Source organism: Taeniopygia guttata, chromosome 6, assembly GCF_048771995.1.
Source record: "Taeniopygia guttata chromosome 6, bTaeGut7.mat, whole genome shotgun sequence".
NCBI classification, from domain to species: domain Eukaryota; kingdom Metazoa; phylum Chordata; class Aves; order Passeriformes; family Estrildidae; genus Taeniopygia; species Taeniopygia guttata.
Genome location: NC_133031.1, coordinates 29,106,064 through 29,125,319, shown reverse-complemented (window position 1 = coordinate 29,125,319; position 19,256 = coordinate 29,106,064). Strand labels below are relative to the sequence as shown.

Below are 19,256 nucleotides of genomic sequence, written 5' to 3'. Positions count from 1 at the left end.
ATCTTTAGATTCCCAATTTTGCTAATAATTAATGAGGCTTTCCAGAGCTGGCACTGAGTTTGGAGTGTCGAGGTGGCAGCTAAGCAGTTGGGATGCCTTTTGAAGAAGTTTGCATAACATTTTGGCAGCAGTGCTTTGAAAGAGGTGGGTCTGAGCCAGGAGATTCTTACAGTTCGTGCTTGAGCCCTTCCCTCTTGGACTGAGTGAGATGGGGAGCAAGTCTTGGTCTGCTGCAAGGAGAGGATGTCTGTCCTGCAGCCTGTGTGTGTTCTGAGACAGCCAGCCCAGGCAGGTGGCGAGGGGAAATGTGTGTGCAGCTCCTGTGAGATAAGGTATCTGCAAAGAGATCTCTGATCCAGAGTCGCTCTGTGTATCTCATCATTGCTATTTGTCACTGCAGCGTATGACAAATATTAAGGCTGGGAAGAATGAGCTGGCTCGCAGAGAACCTGAGTTGCACAAGGTCACATGATGTCACAAGCGGCTTTTGCTGAAAGTCCTCCACAAGTGTGTGTGAAATTTGGGGCTTTCTTCTGTTGAGGAATGCAACCAAGCCAGCTGCAGCCCCACAGCCTTCCAGTAGCACTGTCAGTTTGTCATCTCTGGAAGGAACCCATGTATTTGTTCAGACAGTCCCAGTGCCAAACAGCTCTGACTTCTGATGGTCCCGCTGTGAATGAGCTGAAATCAGTAGAATGCAGAGAGACTTTTTGGTGCCTGCTGGTAACAGGTACGTGGTTGCAGCAGTTAGGGGGCCACCAGTTGTGGTAGCAAAGTATCACAAGTCTGGGAGTTGGGGCTGACTTTAAAAGTGGAGATGTGGCCAGCCCAGACTTGAGCAGTGGCTTGTGACAGCTGGAGGCCATCTGCTCCTTCCATCCCACCAGCAGCTTCATCCAGGCTGCCTGGCTGGGGAGCACGTCCTGTCTCCTTGGTATAAACCCAGCATCTTCAAGGACCTTTTGTGTTCTACTGCAATCTCTAAATTTGTGCCACGTAGTCTTGAATGGTGGGAATGTCTGCTCTTTTTATTGTCATACTTCTCAGGCTTCTCCATGGCTCTGGGGAATGCAGCATCAGGCAGAGAGCTGGGATTGTAGTGTACAGTTCCACATCTGCTAAAGGATTGCCTGATCCTGGTAGCTGCTGAAATGTGATAAAGGAGAAGAGAACACTCAGACTGATTGAGCTCAGTTAACAAAGCAGCTAAGCTGTCTTTACCTTGCTGTGGTTACCTGGGCAGAGGGGTGGGATGTGCATTCATGTCACCCAACCACAGCCAGATTTTTTTTTCCCCTGTTGGGAATTCAGTACACATGCACAGGGGTGCATCTCTTCTGCCAAGCTGTGAGCTGTGGGTGAAGTGGTATACACTAGGTCTGAGTGGAGGTGCCAGGCAAGCCTGGCTGCTTCCAGTGGTCAGGAGCCCTCTTCCCCAAGCCTGAGTCACAGACAGCTGGGGACACACTGGCAGGGTGGCTCTGGCTTCACCATCCACTGCTGCAGGGGTCTGGAATCTGCTGGGCAGCAGGGTGGCTACGTGCTTTTTCTCCTGGATATTTTCAGCCCATGTGGGTTGTTTACCTCATCTGGGGCACGTTGCACTTGGTGCCTGGGGCTCTAGGTGTAGCCAGTGCTGGGCCTGCAGGTGCTTTTGGAGTTCAGCAACCTCACCTGTCTCGTTGGAAGACGGTCACAAGTGCCCCAGAGCTGTGCAGTCACCAGAGAAATGTGCATGTGACAGTTTCGGGTTTTTTTTTGGTTTCTCCCACACCATTTGTGCTCCACACTTACTTGTGTCTTGCTCCTCTGAGCAGCAGTGTCAGAGCTAAATGCAGTTGTTGGTGAGCCTGTGCAGGGTCACAGTGACCTAAAAGCCAGTGACCTCTGGAATAAGTCAGTCCTGTCTACAGAGCAGCTTCTTCACCCTTCACCCACCAATTCATCCAGCAATACCTCCTTCAGCCAGGCTGTGAATAAGCTGTAGGAAGACATGAGGACTGAACTTCTCATGATGTTCCTGATCAAGGGTTACTGCATTCTGTCTATAACTTAAGTAATCACAACACAAAGGAGTTAATAATAAAATCAGTTTCTGCTCACAAGGGCCTATCTTGTTTTTACAGAAGTCAGCTACCAAACTATTTAGCAAAGCAACATTTGAAAATGATTTATTCTTGAGTTAAGCATGGTATTATTTTGTATAAACACAGATTTTCATTCTGCTTCAACTTTATTCCATTTTCTCTCCACTAGTTGTGTTACAGGAAGCACACACAAATCCATGCAGAGTGTCTCTTGCCTTTCTCTAATGAGCAATGCTAGCTGATGATATTATCTAGTTGCCTATGTGCCCCATCAGTTTAATTTGCTATAGCTAGAGCTTTGAAATTGTCCCCCTCATGAGACGATGCTTCTTGGAAACTAGGTTGTCTTCCAGGTGTTGAAAAGAATTATTGACTTGTTTGGTGCTGGCTGCCCTAGTGCAGTTCTGTGCAGACCCTGTAAATGATTAAAGTGTGTCAGAAAATTATCAATGCTCCAAGTGTGGTTTGGCATATGTTTGAGTCCATGTGAATTCCAAGGTCTGGTTCTAGGAAAATTCACCATTAAATCAATCACAAAGTGTATTAATTATGCCAACATATACTCTTGATTTCTGGGATATTGAACTGCAATTCTGCCTCTGACTGTGATCCACAGCTCTGGAGACATTGGTGACGTGGGCTGTCATCTGAGCACTTGGATCATGGTAGCTTGTCACACTCTCAGCTCAATGGGCTCTTGCTTTAATCAGTACATGCCAAAATACTGATGGGCTCTCTTCATATGGGTTACACTGGTCTGCACTGAGCCAGTGTGAACTGGCAGTGTGTGAAGCAGAGCAGACCTGGGTGAGGATGCAGGTGCTTGAAGCCTGAGCCTCTTGGCATCCTGCACTAGTTAACTTCTGTGAGTGTAGTTTTCCTATCAGGTTGTTCAAACAGATGCTCTCTTAAGTGTAGACGAGATCTATTTCTGGAAATTGAAGTGGGAGTTGGCAGAGTGGGGGGAAGTGAAATGGCAATCAAAATTCCCATACTTTATCCTAAAGGCTGAATTCCCACGTCTGGCTGAGAAGAGAAACAAATGCTTTCTAGACCCAGGAGGATCAGCATTCCCCGAAACAGAATGATTTATTTTTAATTCTGATAGTTCACTGGAGCTCTTAAACCAAAAGAGCAGTGACAGTTTTATTATACTTAGAAACAAAAGCAGCAAGCTCTGGGCAATGTTGAGGCTGAAAAACCTGGAGTGCTGTAGGAAGGGAGAGGGCATGTTCATCTAGACATTCGACCCTTGCTGAGTGCAGCCCAGCCAGAGCATGGCCTGAATTGCAGGGGCAGCACCCAGAGGCAAGGTTTGACTCTGGCTGGAAATCTGTGTTGAACAGCACAGGATTTCACATTCGTGTTTCTTTGGATTGGCTACGTCAGCCTTCCTTCAATTCTTTGGCCTAAATAATGGCATCCCCTAAGCTTATATGCTGGAGGGATTTTTTTTCATTTGCTGCTGATACCATTTCGGCTGTGGTCAGTCTAATTCTTGTGATGGTCAGTTCCAGCTCCCACAGGAATGCCAAAGCCATGGGGACTGACAGGAGCACAGATGGGTGTTGAGCACACACTGTGTGAGGGGGACTGAAGATCATAAATAGGGTGTCCTATTAGTGCTGTGCAGGGGATAAATGGACAATCCTTGTAGTTAACGTAGGTTGTTGGCTGTCCCTTTGGAACTGGCATTGCCCCAAAACCAGGATAAGAGCCATGGACTGTTGGGTACCACTCCCAGGTCACAGCTTTGGCTGCTCAGTGTCTCCATTAAAAATGTGTAGGTCTGGATGATGTTCCAGTGCTGTCTTTAAGGTATTCTAACATTTAACCCTGATCAGACAATCTCACTCTGACATTCTGGTTAGCTACGAAATCTTTGCAGTTTGCTTTTGTTCCCATGCTGGATTGAGGTTTTTTTGGAAATCCTCTGTTTCCAGCATATGTTCTTGTTTTTCCTGATAAACATGCCCGCATTTAGATGAGGTGGGAAGGGCCAAATTAATTCCTGGTGTCATTCCAGCATAGTCAGAGGGCTGACCACAACAATCAGACTGGGTCTAAGATTTACACTGGATTGACTGCAAGTTTTACCAATTTTTACTGATCCATTACCTAACTGTATTTCTGGTGCAATTGATAAAGATACCTTTGAATTTAATGTAATTAAAGCTGATTTGTTATAGAAGAGGGATGTAGAGCTGACTACTCCTTTGCCAAGCAGACATGCTCAGAATTCCAGGTGCTAGCAGCACTGACGTGGCCGACCCTTGCTCCAGACCAGGGTCTGGACTGTGTTAGTTATTTGAACCGTGAAAGATGAGGAGATTCCACCACACTGGAGACATGCTCTATGAAAATGCAGCCAGATCATCTGTGGACACTTCAGCAAGGACATTGTCACCTTCTCTCTGATCCTCTAGGCTGAAGCCTTTCCAGCTTCTGATGAAATAGTGCTCCTGGGAATGCTTGCTTATCCCAGATTCTGGGATGGAATTTCAAATTTTCTTTCACCCATTGATTGTACAATTGCCTTTCCTCATTTATGCAGTTGCTTTTTGTTAGTTATTCACAAATGTGCAGGCCTGCTCTGCCATCACACTGACAGAAGGAAGGAAAATGTTCCCTTTTGAATATGGAAAGGGAGGTGCTGCTTAGCACAGACAGAACTGGCTTCTAGATGAAAGAGTCAAATACCAAACTGTTTTGTTTCAGTTTGAGCAGGACAGGCTTTGATCTAGAGGAGATGACTCAGTCAGTAGCAGGGAGCAATTCTTTATACTGCATTTAGAAATAAAACCTGAAGATTTAGGCTATGATGGCTTCGACACATCAGTCATAGCATATATTAAGTGAAAATGAAAACCATAAACATCTGAAATGAAGTGCGGAGACTTTTGTGAAGAGAGAAAGAAAACATTTCTGATATTGGTTGCCAAGAGTTTTCCTCAAGTCAGAAAGGACTGGGGTGGGGTAAGATCATTCCTATTGCGATAGGAATAATGAGCAATGTGGACAAAGCAGGAAGGGGAAAGACTTCCTGCAGCGCAGCTCAAGCCAGAGGTGGGGTCAGGATAAAAATTGGGATCTCCTGGCCTCCAGTCAGACTCCATAATCCATCTCTGCTGCCTGCTCCTCACCCTGCCTGGATGCATCGTCCCCTCTGTCACCTCTCGCAGCGCTCTGGGTCAGGAGGCGGCCGCGCTCAGACCCCGCTCGGTCGCTGGGCTGGCTCCGCTTGCACAGAGCAGGGATGGCCAAATTCCTGCTACTGAGCTGCTTTCATCTGCGGCCAGGTGACGGCCCCGACCAGTGCAGCTGTGTTCTGTGGCACTGCAGCTGGCCAAACAAACACAGCTGGAGCACGGCTGGCTCTGTGCGCCTGCTGCACACACGCGTGGAGCGAGGGCCCTGTGGCGTGGTGAAACACGTCTGGCTCCACACCACGGGCTGCTGGCAGTCCCCAGTGTGAAGCAAAGTGTCATTGGTGCTCGTTATTTCTTTAGTCTACATCCAGCCCCTGACCTTCATTTTGTTCTGTGCCACTGCCCTGTGGAGGCTAAGAACGAGTGGGTCTCTACCTGAAGAATGTTTCTTGGTTCTTTTTGGTGGCTGCTTGTAGGAGGTGATGGGGCTTCTTTGGCACAGTTGCCTTGTGAAGTGTCCTGCTACTAACAACTTGTTTCTGCTGAGGCTGAGGAGTTTATTTCTCCTCAGTCCTGCACCATCTCTGGCATTAGTTGCCCTTCTCACCAGCAGACAGCTCTTGTCTTTTCACAAGGTTATTCTTCTGCTGCCTTGACTTGACAGCCTGGACAGTGATGGGAGCAGGAGCAGGGTGCTGGGGCAGGGAGCCAGTCTGTTGGGTAGCAAAGCTCTGTCAAGTGGGCTCACTTGGGATGCTGAAGATGTGCTGGTCCTTCAGTGATGCCTGGGAGCAGGACCCACCTGGTCTGTCTTGTAGCCCTGGTCACAGAATTTGTTACAAAATAGGAGTCTGATTAGATGGCCCAAGCTGTGCAGGTTTGGAAGTGACATAGTTCCTCTTAGAGAGAGAGAAGGTCCTTTAGGTCATCTAGTTCATCCCTTGTTTGGAGAGTGTGCATTTTCTCCCCATTTAAATGCAAAATATTCCCAGTGAGGTGACTTGCCTCAGCTCTTCTAGGGATTATTCCATGGTCTGGAAGATCTTGTTACTCTTATGGGTGTGATGTATAAGGGCATCTGATTGCTCAGACTGGATGTATATAATGGAAGAATCAGATAATTTCCTTGCTTGGCATGGCAAACAAAAAGCCATTTTCACTGATGCCAAAGAACAGCCAGTGCTGTGATGTGAGAGCTGGAGACAGTGTGTCTGTGCCAGGAGATGTGCTGAGGATGCAGCTACCCACATTCCATCACCAAATCAGAGCTGTCCTGGCTCTGGGTCAGAGCCAGCCTGCCCTCAGCAGGCAGTGGCTGTCCCACTGTAATGTCATCGTGCAACTTGTCCAGCTGGTGTGAGAGTGAGAGCAGAGGTTGTGCTTGGAGAGGGGTCAGAAGCTCAAGGCTTGACAACAGAAAGTGTTGAGAGTGTGGCTGGAGGGCAGCAAGGTGCTGGCCAGGCACCGGCTGAGCTTCAGGCAGGCTCCAGGGGCTATCCATGACAGGAGGGCTCTCTGCTCCCTGCAGCTCCTGGGGATGCCTCTGGCAGGGTGTGCAGGTGGGGTCTGACCTCTGGCAGGTGTGGAACAGAAGAATTGTGCTCCTTCCTCCAGGAGAGAGGAGCAGGGCCACAGGTGCTTTCATCCTGGCCTGTGTGGGAGGGAGATGGCACCTGCTGTCCATCCTGCAGTAGAGAGGGCTGAGAGCTCCCAGATGTCATCACATCCTTCTCTTCCTCTCCAACTTCCCTCTGCACATACCATTATGATGATTTGTTTTGCTGATGCATTTCCAGGAACTAACACCCATTTCAAAGACCTGCAGAGGCAGAAGGAGTTTCTTTCTATGAAGGAGCAGATGGTTAATTTTTTATTTTAAAAGTTTTACTGTGGGCAGTGGCTCTTCTGCCACAGAAAAGGTTTTTTTAAACCCAGGTATCCTTCTTTTAGATTATGTCTTTCCCCTGAATTCAAGTCTTTTCATTAGAATAATTTAAAATGTGTTTTTAACGTTCCCTTGTTCTAGTTCACTCCTGTCTTGAGTGCATAGAACTGCCTTTGCTATAAAAGAAGATGGTGAAAATTAATGGCTTTACCCAGTGGCATCACATGGATGTTAAAGGAAAAACGTTTTCTTGTGAGTTGCACTGGAAATGTGTATGTTCTCAAAGAGACTGGAAATGTGGGCTCCAGTCCTCCAGGAAATGAACTGAGCCAGAGGTATTACTGGATGTTTTCTGAGTGAGGCTGCTGAGGGACCAGGGTAGTTTTACAGAGATTCCTCTCTGATGGGTGGGACACGTGCAGTGAGAATTTTCATCTGCAGCCATAAAACTGTAACCTTTACAATCACCTGGGCTTTTGGACAACACTCAGATCTCATAAAATCGATGTTTATGAATTATAAATAACAGTAAATGTGCCTAAAGACTTGGGTGCCATGATGGTTATTAGCGACTCTTGATGTGTGTTGTAACAGAATGTAACTTCACTCCAGAACTGGTGGCAATCCTTGAAGCTATAGGGGTGTCCATGCTGCAGCATGGTCATGGAGGTCTCTTAGATGGAAGGACATTGATGTCATAAACATATCGGGAAACAAAAAACAAAAAAATCTGCAGAAATTTCTGCTTGCAGCAAAAGCCATACTATTAAAGCATAGGACAAAGAGATAATAAATTATAAATTCAGCAGGGAACAAGGAAGTCATGTAGCAACTGCAAAAGATCCAAACATATGGAAAATTCAATTCTGTGGAGAATTAAGTCACTATTATGTAATCAGGATCAATGGAAATGAGCTGATGTCAGTATTGGACTGGCTTAATGCATGGGTGGAAAATTGTGTTGTTTCAGAGGCCTGCTAATAGGAGTGGAAGCTCCATGTATGTCACATGCCCATTAGCTGTTGGGTTTTTTACCTAGCAGGACCTGATCCAAGCCCAGCAGGAGTAAATAAGCTTTCCACTAACCTGAAGCTCATTTGGGGTCTGCAAGTAGAAGATCTGTACGAGGTGGCAAACAGTAAGAGCCTGGGATGCACATGTACCTCATACTGGTTGTTCAGGGTGAAACTTACCCCTTTTTTTCCCATCTGTCTGAATCTTTTGCACTGCAGGTCACCTGTCTGTCCCTCCAGGCTGGGTCACAGTGGCCATACAGCCTTGGGAAGGCCCTGCCCATGTAGGGACTGGAAGGGGCTCTGTCTGGCAGGATGAGAGAGGGGTGTCCCCTGTGCCCAGAGCAGGGGACTCCTGCAGTACCAGACACTGATAGCATTGCAAATCTGCCCAAAGAGCCTCCTGACCTTCCCAAGGCATGACTGTGATCCCGTGAGACACAGCATGTGGTGGGGAAGGGATGCAGAGCAGAAGAGCTCCTGGAGGAGGGCAGGCAGCCAAAGCACCTGGCAGGGTCCTGGGCTTGATGTTCTGTTGTGACAGGGCTTGGCAGCAGCAGCTGAGCTTGGAGCTTGTCCCTGAAAAGAAGCCATCATTAGCCTGGCAGCTGTGCAGGGAGCAGCAGAACCTGCTCCTTGGCATGAGCATGCTCTAGTTGGTGTCACTGTCCTCGGGAAGGAGGAGCAGCAGTGCATCCTCCTGGGTGTGCACGTGTGTGCTCTGGGCAGTGTGAGGGACTGGGCAGCACAGGATGCACCCTGCCAGAGAGCATCCCTCCTGGAAAAGCTGCCTGGCTTCAGCAGGAGCACTCCTTCTGTGGCCACTGGCTGTCAGGTACTTTGCTGGTCCAGAGAATCCAGCCGAGCATCCTTGCTGCTGGTTTGAGAGCCAGGAGGAACTTCTGGGGAGGTTCTGAGTATGGTGCTTTTGTGGGGTTTTTTTATGGCTGGTTGGTGGGGTTTTGATGGCTTTCTTTTCTGGCTTGTAAGTGAGGATCATGGGGAGGACACAGCATGTAAGGGTTAGTGAGAAGTGCATGCTCTGGGTACCCTGGACACTGGCAGTGCTCAGAACATGGGATTTACTGAAGGTGTGTTCAAGTGATGGGCATCAGGCACATATTAACTAGAAGCAATGGGCTTCATGAGAGTCTTTTCCCCACATGAAATAGGTTTGATATTCTGGAGTGTTACTGTGTATAAAAATATGCCTCTAAATCAACAGATTAGGGGAAAATGTCAGCTGTTAAACGTTAGTGGATGGAGCTGTCACATGAACTGAGTGTGTGGGTGGTTTTGAATTAAGAGATGCCAGAGGTGGGGAGAGTAATGGGATAAAAAGTGGTGGGAAAGTCTGACCTTGACAGTTTCCAGAAGGGCAGGTTGAAGCGAGTGAGGTTTCTAAGTAGGTCATTAGAGTGGGGGACCTTGAGTTGCTGAACACTTCTGAAGGCCTGGAAAGGGGAGCTGCAGTACCTGCTCTTCCCGAGCCAGGCACTGCTGCTGGTTGCTCTGTGCTGGCTCAGTCAGGGCACCCTCTGAGCTGATTCATCTGGCCAACCTGGTGGGGGAAAAAACACCCACAAAATAAAGCAAAAACCAAATCATTTTGATGCTGCATGTATCTTCCCCTGAATGAGAATTGACGTGGCTCATCATCAGCTCATGAGACACCTTTGTAAGTGCAAGGAAGGGCTGAAGCAGTGTAACCAAAGGCAGGGAGAAGGAAGAGGACAGAGCAGCTCATGGATCTTAGTAGCTCTCTCTCACCTTGTTTGGAAGGTTTATGGGTCTGTGAAATAACCTTGGTGTTTTCCAAAGTGAATTAATAGAAAAAATACAGAGGGGACAGTGACACAGAGAGAGCAAACAGTTCCTTAGATATTTCTTTTGCATTTCTAGAAGGCTTGTTTATCTTAACTCAAGAAATATCCTCTCTGATAAGTGTTTTCCAAAGTGAATTAATAGAAAAAATACAGAGGGGACAGTGACACAGAGAGAGCAAACAGTTCCTTAGATATTTCTTTTGCATTTCTAGAAGGCTTGTTTATCTTAACTCAAGAAATATCCTCTCTGATAAGGAATAATCCCTCCTAAAATCACATTAGAGAGGTGAAGACACCCCTGGCATTCTGAGCAAGGTTAAAGTATCGTTGTGTCTATGTCCCACCCAACAGCTTTGCAGATTCATTGAAATTGGCCAGTGTCTTTCCTGAGAAACAGCTGCTCAGAAATTCGGGAGGAAAAATATTTTATTCCTCACATTTTGGTGGATTTGAGGCTGACCAGCTGGTTGAGAAGCCTGCCAAGACTCCACACTGTTGTGGAAATGTACAGTAACGGGGCAGAAGTAGCTCTAAGCCCTTTTTGGACTGAGGGGTGAAAATGTCTTAATGCTGGAAAGCTGTTGAATGTCTTTTTCAGTGCAGAAATAAATCAGAAGGGAATTGTGCTGCCTTTGCCAACAAACTCATTTTGGGAATTTACTGTCCCTGTTTCCAGAGGACCTCTTATGCTCTGCCCATCGGCTGGAGCTGTCCGAGCCCTCCAGAGCCCTCGTGATGTTCATGTCTGTGTTTGAAATACAATTTTCAACCTGAAAAAACTGCTTCTTAAATTACACTTTTTGACTGATTATATACATAATCTTTGATCTTTCCATCTGAGAAGCAAATCCTCAAAATATTGATGAAATCCTCTCACTGACTTCAAGAAAACTAGACCTTAGATCTGTCAGTCTGGATTCAACCAGGAAAGACAAACAGAAGATCTCTGTCAAAATGACTTTGTGCTAGCAAATGCAATTTCTGTGTTTCCCTGAGTAAACTATTTGCTTTTTTTCAGCTGTCTTCCTACCCACAACATGGAGAAAAGTTTATATGAAGTATTTTGACTGCTTGACTGCTGTAAAGCAAGGATTTTGATAGCTGTAAATAGAAAATAAATACATGTTCCCCAGTCTTAAAGCCTGTATCTGAATGGACAACTGGATATTTCCTGGCTTGGGATGCAGTGGGGGTACTCATCTGTGGGGAAGGTCTTGTCCAGCTCAAATGTGTGCCCAGACTGGGATGTTATGGTCCAAGGGGGTGGGCTGTGCATGAGTGGGCTAGCAGAAAGGTAAAAAACTGGCTAAATTTTGGTGCTGAAGAAGAAAAAAGATTGTGGTTTGTGTTCCAGCTGAACTCCTGCCTTTGGGGTGTGTGGAAGGGGAATGGTTGGAGGCCATGTGAGCTGTGTTGAGCCATTTTGTGAGTCCTGCGTGCACATCAGGGCAGAAAGTCCAAGACTGCTCTTATTTGTTACCAGGAGCTGCTCATGTGTGGCTCTCACAGTGGGATAAAGATTGTGGGGGCTGTCAGTATAGCAAGAGCTCTCCAAGCTGACTTCCTGCCCTGGGTGGAATGGATCAGTCAGCTTGTAGCAACCCTGTCCATCGGTGAAACTCAGATCAAGGCTTCTTTAATGTGGAGTGAATTGTTCTCTTGGGATGAAGCTCAGGCAAGAGGCCAAGAGCCCAAGACTTTTAACAAAGAAGCATCAACCTGTTTGTATGATTTTTGTATTCACTATACAAATCTTCTGAACAAGATGTTCTTCTAACCCCATGAAAAGGAAGGCCAAGAGAGAAAGTCTGATGCATTAGTGGGAGGCATTCAAATGCTGCCAGAATGGTGTGGTGTAACTTGACACAGTGCCAGTGTTTCTGCTGTAAACTGAATGCAGGTGAATACTGATTAAAATGAGCCTTCACGGTATCTATCTACTGCATCTGTTGTTTGGTTTAAGGCAGCATCTAGAAATACAGGTGAGGGAACCAGATTCTGTCTGTCTGATGATATATGGATATTCTTATCTCTGTATTTTCATCCTGAAACAGAAATACAAACAACTCACAGATACACAATGTTGTTTACTCTAAATAACCCCGAACACACCTTACTACTTATGTTTGGATTTTGATGAGTAGACAGCTTGGGAAAATGTTTGCATTTATTTATTGCACCTTATCATGGCATAGTTCTGCTGTGTGTACAACTCTTAACAACAAACTCGGTAAATGAAGAGAGAGCAGTGGGTGTTTATTGACTTTATTTCAACACCCTCTTGTAACATCCTCCTAGGCAAACTGGTGAAGTACAAGCCCAAGAAGTGGATGGTGAGGTGAGGCAAAACCTGGCTGAACTACCACGCTCAATGGATTGTGACTGGAGACACAAAACCCAGCTGGGAGCCAGTCACTTCTCCACTGGCATTAATGACCTGGTTGAAGGGGCAGTTTTGTAGCTAACACCAAACTAGGAGCAGTGGCTGATACCCCACATGGTTGTGCTGCTGTTAGGAAGGGCCTCACTAGCCTGAAGGAATGGGCCAGCAGGGATCTCCTGAAGTTCCAGAAGAAGGGCAAAGTCCTGCCCTCAAGGAGGGATAACCCCAGGGATAAGATTCTGGGCCAGCCAGCTGGAATGCAGCTCTGCAAAAAGCCTCTCAGTGGACACCAAGATGAGCATGAGCCAGCAGTGTGCCCTCATGGCAGCAGCCCAGCAGCCTCAGGGGAGCATGCATTAAGCTGGGAGCACACATCAGTCCAGTCCTAACACGTGCTGGTGTTTGATACACCCTCAGTAACACAGGAGGAATTTTGGAACAAATTTGGCACAAGCTAACCTGCAATGCTTCTGCATAGTGGCAAATCTGTGAGTTTTGGCTTTTTGGAGCAGGGCCTGTGTTCCTGTTACACATGGCACAGCAGCATGGATCAACAGCCATCCTGTTCTGCTGCACCTGCTTTTGAAACACTCCGGGTTTCGGTGAATCTGAGCCTCTAAAGCTATTCTACAGATGAAAATCTTGAGTGTTGACAGTGTGCTGTCAGGGCTGGAAGATGAGGCTTTTCTGTGCTAATGGATTTACTGCCTCCCTGATTTTCTCGAAGCACTGCTAAGTGTGTCATGCAGAAAGGTGGTTTCGTTAGCAGTTTGCTTGGCTGGGGGAAAATCACTCTGTTTATTTATTTGGTTGGTTCAGCATGAAATCTCTCTTGGCAGGTCAGCCACTTCCCAGGCCCTCCCAGGCTGCTGTTTTCCATTTCTGTGCTGTGAATGAGGGTGAGCTCCCACCCCAGGCAGCTGTGGTTGATGTGGGCAGAGCTGCTGGCCAGGTTATGCTCCAGTCCAGCCAAGCACAGCATTTGCCATGTCGATCCTCCTTGGCCACCCTCTGCTTTTGTAGGCCTGGAAGTGTCCCTGGGATGCTCCTCACCAGAGGATCTGGCACATTAGGTCTCCTACACACACACTGGAGTTCAGCTGGGAAGGAAGGATTTCTAGTGGAAAGGAACATCTGTTACTCCTTAAGTGTGACCACTGTCAAGGTTTCCATCCCTCCAGCAAAGCAGATCTTAGCCAGAGGCCTGGTAATATCTGATTTTTTTAGGAGAAGAGGGAAAGCAAATCTTCAGGATGATTCTTTTTTTTTTTTTTTTAACTGAAGAGATTAGCTTTGTTTTAAATTACAGTATATTGAATCAGTGTCTTTGACACCCACAGCTGTGTTGGTGGAAAGCTGCTGAAGGGCCTGGCCGGGCAGGACCCACATGTCTGCTGTGCTTTGTGCACCTTGCAAGGGGCCTTGCACAGCCACTTGTGGAGGATGGTCCATGCTCAGCTTTTCTTCTGCAGCTGGAGTTCCTGCTGGAGGGTGTGAGTGTGCCCAGCAAAACAAATGACATTGTTTTCACATGGTGCAGAACCACTCCCTGCACCTTCCCCTGCACCACTGCCCGTGTCCTGGCTGTAAATCCCGGGGGAAGCAGGGCTGAGTCATCTGGCACCGAATGCATTTATAAATCAGAAGGGCTGGAGCTCTGTGGAGCCCACGAGGAGAGGCCAGCACTTGGAAGGTCTTGGCCAGCCCTGGTGGGTTCCCCCACGCCCCGTGCCTGTCCTCAGGCTTGGTCACTGGCCCAGATCAGCAGGTTCTGGCTGGGAGGTGATCACAGGTTCAAGGAAACCATCGATGAGGCATCAAACTGCTGGGCTAATCTGCTTTCTTTTTCTTTACAGAACCTCACACGTGAGCTCAGGGCAGAAACAGAAGCATGGGAAAGGGCTTGCATAGGGAAGAGCTTTGAAGATTTGCTCACAGCTCAGTCAAGCTGGTGTTTGCACTCACCCTTTAGCACCCAAAGTGCTGGTGGGGGATGCCTGTGCTGCTCTGGCCATCCTGGCTGGTTCTTGCCTTGGCTACAGCCTGCAGCAAGGTGACTTGGATCTCACTTGCATAAAGGGTCAGCAAGAGGGAGCACCAGGGCTGCTCCTGGGGACACTTTGGAGTGGAGTAATCTGTGCTGTGGCAGAGGGGGGCTAAGCCCAGGCTGGTTCTGTGCTCAGGATTAAGTGGTTTTCAGCCACCTCACATTCCCTTCCACCCCCTAAATAACAAAATCAGAGCAGGGAGGTTTGCTTTTTTGTGCTGGATCTCTCCTTCCTCCACCTGCTGTGGCAGCTGATCTCCTCTTAATGAGCAAAGTTGCCTGGGGATGCCATTTATCCAGGGGAGGCAGTTCTCCCTGAACATTTGGATTGATTTTTTTTTTTGTGCAAACTGCATGTCCAGCCTTGCTTGTGGGTGCTGTTAATTCTGTCTGTGCTTTCTCTGGAAAAGCTGGTTCTCAACAGAAGGACTGTGCTTGCAAATCCTCCCCCTTCCTGGAAGGAGCAGGGTGAAACAGTTCATGATCCTGATACTGTGTGATGGAGAAGTAGAGACAGTGGAGGGGAGCAGTACAGAGGGGAGGGATTGCTCCTTCCCTTTCCATATATCCCACACACACTACAAGAAAAGGGAGTTTGCTGCTGAAACAAATGGGCAGGAAATGGGAAGTGAATAAAGGAAAGGGCTCCTTCACATGCTGCTAGTGTGACTGTGGGATGTGCTGCTCAGGCCAAAGGATCCCTGCAGTTAACCTGGCTGGTGAAAAGGGCTGGCTAAATGGATGTCACCTAAATCTGCCTGAGCTCAAAGCAGTCAGTCTGCATCATGCCTTGTGACTGGGCAAAGTCAACCTGCACATTGTGCTGTGCTGAGACCCCAAGATACAGACCCTGTGCTCTGCCTGTGAATCCACTGTGCTGTGGAGCACCAGCTATTGATTCAGGCTTGCTGGCCCAATGGTTTCCACCATTGCTGCATTTCTCTGGCTCCTCAGGGTCCTGGCTGGGGATTTGAGTCCAGGGGATTTCTGTTTGTTTGTTTAATAATGTTTTATTCATTTATTCTTAATCACATACAGTTCCCATCATTGCTTAGGCCATGGCTTTCAGCTATCTTGAAATGAAAAGAAAATACATGTTTGTCTTCCAGCACCTTGGGAGCCAAGGGAAGCCTTAACCAGAGCCAAGATGTAACGTGGCAGTACAAACACTAATATCCAATATTCCCCCAGATTTGTGACTAAAAGCTGATGATTTTCCCAAGTTTACCAGAAGGACTCAGTTGTCTGGCTGCCATAACACTAAACCGGTTCCTATGGCAATGAGCTGATTGCTGCTGGGGTTTGTGCTGATTTTAGCCCATTTTTAGGTGTGTTTTGAATGAGTACTTCTGCACCTCTCCCTTCCTCCTGATGCAACCAGGATCTCAGCACAGTTTTTTGGCACTGCAGCATCATCCAGTAAGGGCTGCAGGCAGTGCCAGGCACTCTGCAGGGATGTCGTGAGAAGCAGCCCTGTTCCCAGGGGTCCCTGAGTCCTGATACCATCCTGAGATGAACAGGGCCAGTGCAGCCTCAGTGGCTTCTGAGGGGACTGGTGCTGCCTCTAGGTCGTTTTTTCTCAGAGTATTTTTGTCAGGAATGCACCTCCTGACCCACTGCTTGCAGCGCTGCCTGGGAGAGCGGGGGGCCGGTCCTGCTCCAGCTGGGAATCGCCAAGCTGCTCTATTTTGGGAATGGCTGGGTGTTTCCAGGTCCCCTGGGGACGTGCTGAGTTTGCCTTCTTGCCTTTGTTAGTGCTGCTTGGACAGTAAGGAAGACCTGGAAACCAGCTGTGATTTATGGTCTTTTTATTAGGTAAGCAAGAGACAAAAGACAAAGAAACCCAGCTCTCCCCTTCTTGCAGAAAGGATGCTGTTGGAAGGGGAAGTGTGCAGGGTGGGCTGTGTTGGTGTAAGTACCACCTGGCTTTTTCACCTGGTTGCTGCTCCTGAGCCACACTTTGTGTAACAAGGGAAAGAAAATATGTTTTTGTCGTGTTGAAAATTTGGATCCTGCTTCCTACCTGTACTGGAAAGTGAAATATGCTAGGAATGAGCACTGTGTACATCTCAGGAGCTCCTCTCCTCTCTGTGGCTGGGTTGGATGCTTTGGGAGGCTTTAAACTGACTAAGCACAGGCATGTTCCTGCCTGCTCTGCTGCTGAGGCATCCCTCCCCCAGCCTGAACATGGGCTCAGAACCCACCAGAGACCTGCTTCTGAGTGAATTCAAGGATGTGCTGTGAAGGGATGGGAGTAACCATGTGTTTGATATCTTTAGTTGGAGCAGGGCCATCAATAAGTCAATCACACCCGTGTGTTGTACAGGTCTGCCATTCTGAGCTGCCAGAAGATGGACTTGTTAGTGATGGACTAGGGCAAACATCACCCCCCACTGTACTTGGTACATGCAGGGAATAGAGGACTTTGCTTTAAGTTATGTCTAAGTCCCTGCTGAGCAGGGATGGCCATGGGAATTGTCCCCTTGGGGCTCTCTAACTCCATCTCCTCATCTTGCTGAAAGACTGTCCCAGGCTCTTAATTTCCCACTTCTCGTGGAATCCTGAAAAGTTTTAGTCCAGCACAGCTCCCAGCTGAAGTCCTTCTGGAAACCAGATGTGTCAGCTCAGCGAGACATCCTGCCTAAATATTTCCAAAAAGAAGTTCAAGGTTGCCTTGTGACTCTTGGTTTGGGTGTTGTTTGCTTTTCAACATTGGTTTTCTGTCTTGTGGCTATGCCTGGTAATTCCCAGCTGCTTTGGGTTTTTGGGGCTAATGCAAAAGGGCCATAAATTCAGTCTGCTAGTGCAGTTAACAGGTGCTGTAAGGGCTTTGTAGCAACCCTCTGAGATGGAGTCACTGGAGCTGCCCTGATGAATCTCACCCAGGGGAACACTACGGGCATGAAGAAGTCTGAGCCTGGTATTTATTCTCTCACACAACAAGTAGAAGATTTTTCTGTATCCTGACCCATCAGGACAGTGGTGGGGTTTTGTTGTTTATTTTTTCTTAGTGAAGGTGCACTGAAATATTTTTTCATGAAAGTTCCTCAGATCCTGGCTGGTATTTCTGATCAAAAACAGCCTTTGTGGTGATGGAAGTGTCCAGGAAACCCAAGTCTCCAGACCTGAGCCTCTGAGGTCACTGCCTGTGTTTTGCAGGGACTCCTACCCTGAGGAACACTAGCAGCATGTCTACATGTATGTATGGGGAATTACTTAAATGGGAGGGAGGAGCTGGTGTGAAGTGTGCAGAGGAGCTGCCTGTGGTGCTGCCCAATGTGAACTGGTTTTGGTATTTAGTCCCTCCCACCCTTGAGGAGGGCTCCTCTGGCCTGGTGGGGTTTATTGTTCAAAACAAACAGAATCCCAAAGTTTGGGCTTCCCATTGAACATGGAGCGGTTTGCGGTTTCCTGTTTCAATAATGTGCCACTTGCATTTGTTTTGCTTTTATCTTGGTTTTTCTCTACTGCTTTGGAATCCCCAGAGCTGGACTTCTGCATCTAATATGAACTGGGAAATTTCTGTACTGTCCATTTGTGCCTGCATAAACCTGGGGTTTCCATATAAAAAAGTGTCCTCCTGTGGGCTTCAGTTCAAACTCTGGTAAGCTTCAGTGGGGCTGCATAGATCTATATGAGATGAAGACACAGCTCCAGTAGGTATCTGTGGTGTTTGCCCAGCACTACAGCAATGCTCATGTATCCTCCAAGCATTTCTGTGTTCTCAAAGGAGTCTTCCTTTCATATTCTAAACACAACCTTCCAACTTCCAGTACAAGTCCAAGAGGACAGAAAGACCAGCTCAGCCCATTCAGCTGACACCCAAATCCTGGCACTGACTGCAGAGGTGAGCAGGGGGAAGCTGCATGTCCAATTGCCTTTGATTCATGGCTCAAACACCCACGTGGCTGCCTCTGTATGGGCCAGGCTTATGGTACCACTGATACCTCCTGGAGCAAGTTTTGAAGTGGTGTCTTCACTTCATAGCAAGAAGCTTTGCCAGTCTGCCCCTACGTCCCAAAATGTGGCACCCTTTGTAGACCTTGTGAAGAGTAGTTGCGTTTGTACAAAGATCATTCTTTTTCCCTCAAAACTGAGTCAGGTGCTTGGGAAAGAAAGTCCCCATGAGACCTATGGGCATAAGTGACATCATAGGGTGAAAACTTTTATTCCCTTGAGATTATGGTTGCACCCACAAGCCTGGAGCAGATGGAATCCAACACAGCTTGAACTAAACACATAAAGAACGTTTGAATGCCGAGACAATTTTCAGTAAATACTTCGTGTTATGACATCCTGTGAGCTTCCTCAGAGTGTTACTGGAAGCCTGTTTATGCCTGCCAAACTCCCAGTAATCTTTTTTCCTTGCCCACTTGACAGATGAGCAATTTGAGAGCTTTAGCTGCCATGACCTACCAAGCTGGGAATGGGGCGGTTGGGAGCGACCGGCTGTGCCAGGTGCTGCTGCTGGAGCTCATTCCTCCAACCTGACTCACCATCTCTCACCTGCACCTGGGGAGACAACAGAGCTCTGTCTGACCTGGGAGAGCTGGTGACTCATTTGAGTTGTCTCTGTCACTGTCTGAATATGAACTGTTGAGTCTCTATTATAGGGGAAAAGTTCAAGAAAATGGGCATTAATGTCTTCAGGTAGAGAACAGATGCTGGGAAGAAATGGCCCTGGTGGATCACCAACTTTGGCTTCATTCCAAAGCTGCGCTTCTGCCCTTGGAGTTTATTGCAGACCTCTAGCTTTGGCCTTTGCTTTCCCAGAAGTGTCGAGACCTCCTGGTGGAAGGGACTAGATGCTGAGTTTGTTGTGAGCTGCTTCAGCTTTTTGGGGAGAATCAGAACAGATATTTCTGC

General features: G+C 47.6%; 1 protein-coding gene across 5 annotated transcripts in view; it reads left to right on the top strand.

The window, feature by feature from the left end:
• Positions 1-19,256, top strand: part of AFAP1L2 (actin filament associated protein 1 like 2) — a 65,389-nt gene that overhangs the window by 6,844 nt on the left and 39,289 nt on the right. The window contains exon 1 of one of the 5 annotated variants that reach the window (XM_072931278.1): positions 8,951-8,969. The exons of the other annotated variants lie outside the window; for them this stretch is intronic. The gene's annotated coding sequence lies outside the window, so the exon portion shown is untranslated. Of the gene's footprint in view, positions 1-8,950; positions 8,970-19,256 lie in introns of those variants that run through there. 5 annotated transcript variants of the gene reach the window in all.